At 37.1% G+C, this 7,980-nt stretch overlaps 1 long non-coding RNA gene across 1 annotated transcript; it reads left to right on the top strand.

The window, feature by feature from the left end:
* Positions 1 to 445: 445 nt before the first annotated feature.
* On the top strand, positions 446 to 3,878 carry LOC133252735 (uncharacterized). Its single transcript, XR_009738068.1, has 3 exons — positions 446 to 677; positions 1,727 to 1,840; positions 3,678 to 3,878. It is a non-coding gene; the product is annotated as an uncharacterized LOC133252735 (long non-coding RNA).
* The last annotated feature ends 4,102 nt before the right edge of the window (positions 3,879 to 7,980 follow it).

Below are 7,980 nucleotides of genomic sequence, written 5' to 3'. Positions count from 1 at the left end.
AAGTGATGATTAAAAGAATATATAAATAAAGAAGAGGGATAAAGGAGCTCTGACACTGGACTAAGAAAAAATAGATGAGGACAAATGTGTCAGTTTTTTCCCAGGCTGTGGATTAACAAGTGTCTCTGCTTTTGTTTTTGCTTTGTTCTGTTCAATTTGTCTGACTTTTGACAACTTCACTCATTTCTAAACCTCTACCAGCAGGGTAGGAGAGAAAAAAAAAAGGGATGTAGTAGTCAGATATTGCCCTTTGTCAACATATGTAGAAAATGTTAAAGATGAAAAAAACAAACAGAAAAAATTAAACACTGAGTTAATTAACACAAATTAAATATTGAATGGGGATTCAAATTCCCACAGAGTGTACAGCTTGCTGAGACATGAGAGGTCTAAGTTTAAAAGGTCACATCTCGATAAAATTTAACAAGTGTTTTAGAAGAGATATAAAATGTTTTTTTTTTTTTAATCAAACCCACACGTAATTTTCTTATCTTCTTTTGACAGGGATAATTTTAAATTAGCCATTTGCCAGTTTGTTCTCATAAAACGATTATAGGATGTGACTCACTGAGACCTAAATTATGTGAAAATGCTGGAAAGAAATGTGCTGAGTATCAGCTGTGGACCGTGCCATCCCTGGGAGCAGCCGTAACCCAGTCTACAAAGGAAGAAATTATGTAGGTAGTTCATTTTACAAGTTCTAGCTGGGATCACCTTGAATTTAAACACAAACTCTTGTTTCTTACTAAGGGTACAAGTTTAGGCAAAGTATTTAAATGCTCCAAGCTTCCACATGCTCATCTGATAAGAGTATGAAAACCTAGTTAATGTCTACATGTGTTACAAGGATCAAGTGAAATAGCATGTGATTTAGCACAGGGTGTGGGACTGCAATTACCCCTGCATAAATTAGAGCTATTGCTGCTGTTATTAAACTTCCTCGTAGCTCAGATGGTAAAGAATCAGCCTGCAGTGCAGGAGACCTGAGTTTGATCCCTGGGTTGGAAAGATACCCTGGAGAAGGGCATGGCAACCCACTCCAATATTCTTGCCTGGAGAATCCCTATAGACAGAGGAGCCTGGCAGGCTACAAGTCCATTGGGTCACAAAGAGTTGGACATGACTGAGTGACTAACACTTTCTTTCACTGCTGTTATTATCAAAACCCATAGAAGATAATCTTAGGCCTGTGGCTAACCAAACGTATACTTTAAGAATGGTTGAATGTGAATTATTGTATAGAGTGCTATAAACCTCCCACTCCTTTTCGGTTGATATTCTGTTGTTAAAACTGGGGAGGTAAAGTTAGAAGAATGGCTCTATGCATACAATTTGCTCCTTTAGGATACTGCAACGTAAAATACTTCTAGAAACCCAGCATGCAACTAACACAGTGGTTCTCTATCAGGGGCAGTTTTGCCCCCAAAGTGGGTTCCAGGGGACGTCTGGCAACTGGGGACACTGGGAGACATTTTTTTGTTGTCATGACTGGGAAGGTGTTATGGTATCTAGTGGGTAAGGCCAGGGATGCTGCTCAACTCCTACAATGCACAGAATGGTCCCCACCACAGAGAATAATCCAATCCAAAATGTCAATAGTGTCAAGGTTGAGAAACTCTGCCCAAGCCAAAGCCAAGAACAGAATTCCCTTTTCATTTGGCCTTCAAAGTTTTAGAGAAAGCATTTAACAATAGCTAAGACTGATTTTAAGCTCTCTTATTTTCAGCCAATGGAACTACTAATGAATCTTTCATCATAATGACCAAGACTTCAGAAAACTTCTTCTTGATGCCATTAGCAAAAACAGACATCACTGTTCAAGAAGAATAGATATTCCATGGTAAATAAGTATCTCATATTGGCCCATGATATCATAACCTGGAAAACTCATTAATAGTATACTGTATATGATATATAAATATTTGACATAAATAAATATGATGCACCACTTTATATTTCCCAATACTAAGAGTTTGTAGCCCAAGTGACCTAACATCACATAGGTTAGTAGGGAGGAATAGGGAGGAGAAGGTAGAAACTGAGCACCTCCACGATCTCTTCAGTGGCTCTGATTTTCCAACCAATCCTCTCCACTCCAATCAAAACACTTCTAACAGTCTCTGTGGATATTTCCACTAAAAAGCCACAACTGACCCCCACCACCACTGGGTACTCCTCGGCATTTCACACCATCTATTATTATTTGAAGAGCATGAAACCAGAAGCCCTATTTTTTCCACACTGAAAATATTTGAATGGGCTGTCAAAAAGCCTCTCAGAAATACGTCCCATCCAACAGCAACAAACCCTGTGCAAACAAATCAAGTGGTGCAGAAATCCTTTGCACAAGATGATAGGGGAGGCCTCCATGCTGACACTGTAGGCAAGCCAAGTTTTCATGTACTTCGATGGCTGACCTCCAACTTCTGACATATTCATTATATTCTAGCATGTCGGCTGCAGATTGCATTGAAGTGATGACAGCTACAAGACAGCCAACGAGGAATATGGCCATTCTGGCAACAGGTGGCCTTCCACTTGCACTGGGAAAGTTAATCTAGTTTATCATCAAAGTATATTATGTTCAGGAGTGTCATATTTTGAGAGCTCTAGTGACAGATCAAATAGAGAAAGCATTCTTCCATGGAACGTGACATTCCGGGGAGACCGATCCTTTCAAACCATTTCATTGTTTATGCCTGACTCAGGTCTGTTAAGTTGCTTCATTGTCGCAAGGTTTACATTAGTTTCCAAACTAAGGTTTGTATCCCCTGTCAAGGCTGGTGGAGGTATCCACAGTCTCACTTTAAACAATCAAATGCCTCTATTGCAAGGAATTTTTAATAGTTCTAACTTGACAGCAGAAAAAAAAAAGCATATTGAGGAACAGGCCAACAGCTAAAGTATATTCATATCTGTTCAAATTGACCATCACACTGCTAGATGAATTTTCAAATTACAGATGTCTGAAACCAGCTTTGCCTACCCCTACTCAAAATACATTTAAAAAAAAATAATCATTGAAATGAAATCATAGCCAAGGCTCATAATCGAGAAAAAATGGCCTCAGGGGAATACTAACTTCTCGTTGGGTTTAACCTTGGATTTTGGCAGGAAATCTCTCCCAACCTCTCTTCTATTCCCACTAAAGCCTGAGATGAATGATGTTAGATGGTAATATTTATTCAGTCATCCCATTCCATGGCTGCCGTCCAAGTTGGATGATTATGTTTTGCTGCACTTTGGACCTCATCTGAAGAACTCTTAAGAGTTCTAAAACATAGGGAAGCAATCAAAATGCTCGTGTGCCTTGTGGAAAATAATTTTAATTTGCTTGAAAAATCTTCTAGTCTATTGGGTCACTCTTTGTGAAGAGTCCTACTTTAAGAGAAATAGAAAAACAGTGTTTATATTTTCTTAATTCTTTGCAAACTCCTTTTTGCCCAGGGATAGTTGAAGACATTTAATCTCTAAAAGTAAATCAGTCTCTCTAACCCACAACTACTCTCCTGTACTAGAAAAGATGGCAATAGTCCCATAAACATATATAGAGAAGGTTACCTACTCATAATACTTTTCCCATGTTCTTGGCTGGGCTCTACCTAAGACAGTAAGATAGACATCATTTGACTCATCTCAGATTTTGATGATTCTGAATCATTAACTTTCCATCCTAGCAGTCTGGCAAGTACCTCCTTGGGGACTGGTCAAATTGAGCACTCTTCAGCCAACAAAAAACTGAAAGCATGCAGTTCTTCTGGTTACTGAACACTTCAAAGAAAAAGAAATATTAACACAGGTAAGGAAACAAAAGTGACATGACTTGGCTTTGTTCTGTAACTACTTTATCCACTTAATACTTAAAATATGGACCAAATATTTTGTGTGTTTTAAAGAATCACACATACAGCACTTGCTAGACACCATTCTCAATAGTTTTCATATATATTAGAACACTTAATCCTCATAAAAACTCCATGGGTAGATCCTATTATTAGATCCCTTTTACAGATGAGAAAACGGAGGCAAAAGAGAATAAGTAATTCTCCAAGGCCACAGAACTAGTAAGTGGCAGTCAAGGTTTGAACCTAGGTAGGTTAGCTTCAAAGTCCACCATATTAACCACCATGTTATGCTATCTACCCCAGTAGCATAATAACAGTATAAATAATACCTAAAATTTAATGATCCAGGCTAGACAGTGTGCTGGATATTTTTAACCCTTGCTATAACCCAATGAGAATGGTACAATTATCATGAGGAAACTGAGGATTAGAAAGCTTCAACATTTGTCCAAAAACTGATAGCCAGATAGTGGTGGAACTTGGGCTGGATATTGTGGCAATAAAGAGATGAAACAAAATAATTCTATTTCTGAAGTTTCTAATAGTTTATAAAAGGAGATGCTTATTGGTCTAAAATCATTGGGGACATTTTTAGAAGTACAATCTTTATTCTTCCTAGAAAAGGAAAGTGAAACTGAAATTCTGGTTTGTGAGTCTTCCTCAAACATTTGAAGTCCATTCCTAAAGAACTTGGAGATTTAGTTGTTACTCTATGAAGTTAATAAGACTCCAAATCTTTAAAAGAATAATACCCAAAGCTATTTCACTTAAAAAAAGAAAGTAAAAAATACTGAGCCTTTTCATAAAGGTAAAGTTATATTGCATTTAAGAACCCCAGTGTTCATAATTCTTTGCTTAAAAAAAATAATGGTTAGAAACATAAGATATTGACTTGAGAAAAATGTAATGATCTTAAGAAATAAATAATACTAGCAAATCTCACTGTTTTATCAGGACGAAAATAAGGTTTCCAGGAAAAAAAAAAAAAGCAGAAATTAAAAGGTGAAAGCCACCCATCTTTTGAAATACTATGCAATCACTTAAACTTGCATTTTTAAAGATTTTTATGAGGTTGGCATAATATTTATCTACATTAAGAAACAAAGTAGCATAAAGTCTGAATGTAGAGTATAATCCACTTCTTCTTTACAAATTTATTCAGTCATTGATATACCTAAAAATTTCCAGTCCCACTCCAGTATTCTTGCGTGGAACATTCCATGGGCAGAGGAGCCTGGTGGGCTACAGTCCATAGGGTCAGAAAGATTTGGACATGACTGAGCATACACACAGAGACACAAATTTCAGGTAGTAAATGCACCAAAATACTAACAAAGTATATCCCCAGGTGGTAGGATCACAAGTTTTTTTTATTTTTTCTTTAAACTGATTTTTATTTTTTAAACTTTCCACAAGTCAGTATGTATTTTATGTTAGGAAAAAAAATATCACTAATTAAAAAAATGTGAAAGAACTATCTCATTCTCCACAGATCCCCACCTCACACATCTATTGTGAATATTATGCTTCCAATAACCCAATACACAGGTGGACTGGAGACAGGTTCTTGAACTGGATTGAAATCTAGCAAAGAGGGCTGTTTAACTGAAGAAACGTAAGGGATAAAGGAAAAGTGAAAATCATTACCATGAGAGCCAGGAAACAAATGAAGGCAATTTATGGACTTCAATCCAAGGACATATGTGAGAGCACAATAGTATCTACCCCACGGGTTATGTGGAGCAAAATCTGTGTAGTGTAGAGACCTAAAGCAGAGAGGAGGAAGTTCAGAAAGAGTACTAGACCTTGCAGGAACCAATGGGACTTCCCTGTGGTGCCTCAGAGCTTATTTCTGAGGTGATCACAGTAGCTTAGAGAAGGTACGCAAGGCTAGGGAAGCTAAATTCGGGTTGCTTAACACAACCATCCACACAGTGGGGAAGAACAACTTACTGACACCCAGTACAAGGATAACCCAAACTCCCGGTTTCCGTCCATAACATAAAATGCAGGACAACCATCCCAAGAACCACCTAGACTCAGGACTAATTAGAACAAACTTGGCGAATCCACTGGCTGTAGCTATTGATACTTTCAGGATGCTAAAATGATATAGATTACAGGACAACTTTAAAAAGAAAGGAAAGAAGGAAGGAAGAGGGCTTCTCTGGTGGTCCAATGGTTAAGAATCCACCTTGCAATGCAGGGGCCATGGGTTTGATCCCTGGTCCAGGAAGATCCCACATGCAGCTAAGCCTTTGTGCCACAACTACTGAGCCTGCGATCTGAAGCCTCTTGCCACAACTACTGAGCCAATGTCCTGCAGTTGCTGAAGCCTGTACGTCCCAAAGCCCATGCTCTGCAACAAGAGAAGGCACCTCAGTGAGAAGCTAGTATACTGCAACTAGAGAAAAGATCTTGTAGCAATGAAGACCCAGAACAACCAAAAATAAATAAATAAATATTAGAAGAAATCTTTTAAAAGAAAGAAAGAAAAGAAAATCCTGAGATTTAAAGATCCCAAGGTAAGAGGCTACATTTAAGTACATTTCCAGGTCATAGGAAAATCCTGGAAAGTTTCTACAGAAGACCAAAATTTACCTAGTTCAAAAGGGAACTCCTAAGAACCAGGTAAGATGTATAGACTGTCCCAGAAGTATAACCAAAGACACTGAGCTTGTCCAGATGTAACTACAGCTTCTTAGAAATGGAATATTACTTATGACTAAATGTAATGAGTGGTCAGATGGTCCGATTCTACAGTTAAGTTGTCATTCAGATAAAGTATTTAACTTTTTTTAATATTCTGAATTTTTTCATTTAAATTATTCTTTCAAAAAAAATGCATTTACCTTGTATTCCTTTGTATCCCATACAACACAGATGATTATTGAATATTTGGTGAGATGTCAAATTAAAACCTAAGAATGATTTACTATCCCAATGAATTTCCGATCTAGATTTATTCATAAGATTTCTAAAAACTTAAGCTAATTATCCACTCTAAATATAATAGTTTGCATCTCCCACTCCCAAATCATAATGGAAAATATTTAAAAAGAAGTATGTTTGCTGTATAACTGAGTCACTCTGCTGTACAGCAGAGACTGACACAACGTTTTTAATCAAGTATATCTCAATAAAACTAATTGACAGATTATTTAACTTAAAATTAAGCAAATTAAAAAACCATATAGGGATCAAAGCATCTTTATTAGAAATGTTTATCAGTATAAAAAATTAAAGTAAGGATAATAATTCATTTTATAGATAATTTGAAATAAAATCTTTATCTTTACACAAATTGGTTCATATTTTGGTTTTTGTTTTGTTTTTCTGACTGTGGCACATGGCTCATAGGATCTTAGTTCTCAGAGCAGGGATCAAACCCAGGCACTCCACAATGAAAGCATGGAGTCCCAACTCCTGGACCACCAGGGAATTTCCCATTATATTTTGAAATCACTTATCTTTTTTGGGAAAAATTTAATATAACACATATTAGTTTGTTAGCATTTCATAAAATGTATTGAACAAAGCAATCATATAATTCAGTTTATTTATTCAAATTAAGGCATTTTACTATTAAACTTGAAATACCCAACATTTGCTGGTTCATAGAGAAAGCAAGGGAATTCTAGAAAAATATCTACCTTTGTTTCATCAACTACACTAAAGCCTTTGACTGTGTGGATCATAACAAACTGTGGAAAGCCCTCAAAGAGATGGGAATACCAGACCATCTTACCTGTTTCCTGAGAAACCTATATGTGGGTCAAGAAGCAGCAGTTAGAACCCTGTGTGGAACAACTGATTGGTTCAGGATTAGGAAAGGAGTATGGCAGGGCTGTCTGCTGTCACCCTGTTTGTTTAACCAATACACTGAGCACATCACGAGAAATGTGGGGCTAGATGAGTTACCAGCTGGAATCAAGATAGGCAGGAGAAACATCAACAACTTCAGATATGCAGATGATACCACCCTAATGGCAGAAAGCAGAGAGGAATTAGAGAGCCCCTTGATGAGAGTGAAGGAGGAGAGTGAAAAAGCCAGGTTAAAACTAAATAGTAAAAAAAAAAAAAAACTGAGATCATGGCATCCAGCCCCATCTCTGCATGGCAAACAGAAGGGGAA

Source organism: Bos javanicus, chromosome 8, assembly GCF_032452875.1.
Source record: "Bos javanicus breed banteng chromosome 8, ARS-OSU_banteng_1.0, whole genome shotgun sequence".
NCBI lineage: Eukaryota > Metazoa > Chordata > Mammalia > Artiodactyla > Bovidae > Bos > Bos javanicus.
Note: the sequence above shows the minus strand (reverse complement) of the source record. Positions and strands in the feature narration are given on the sequence as shown.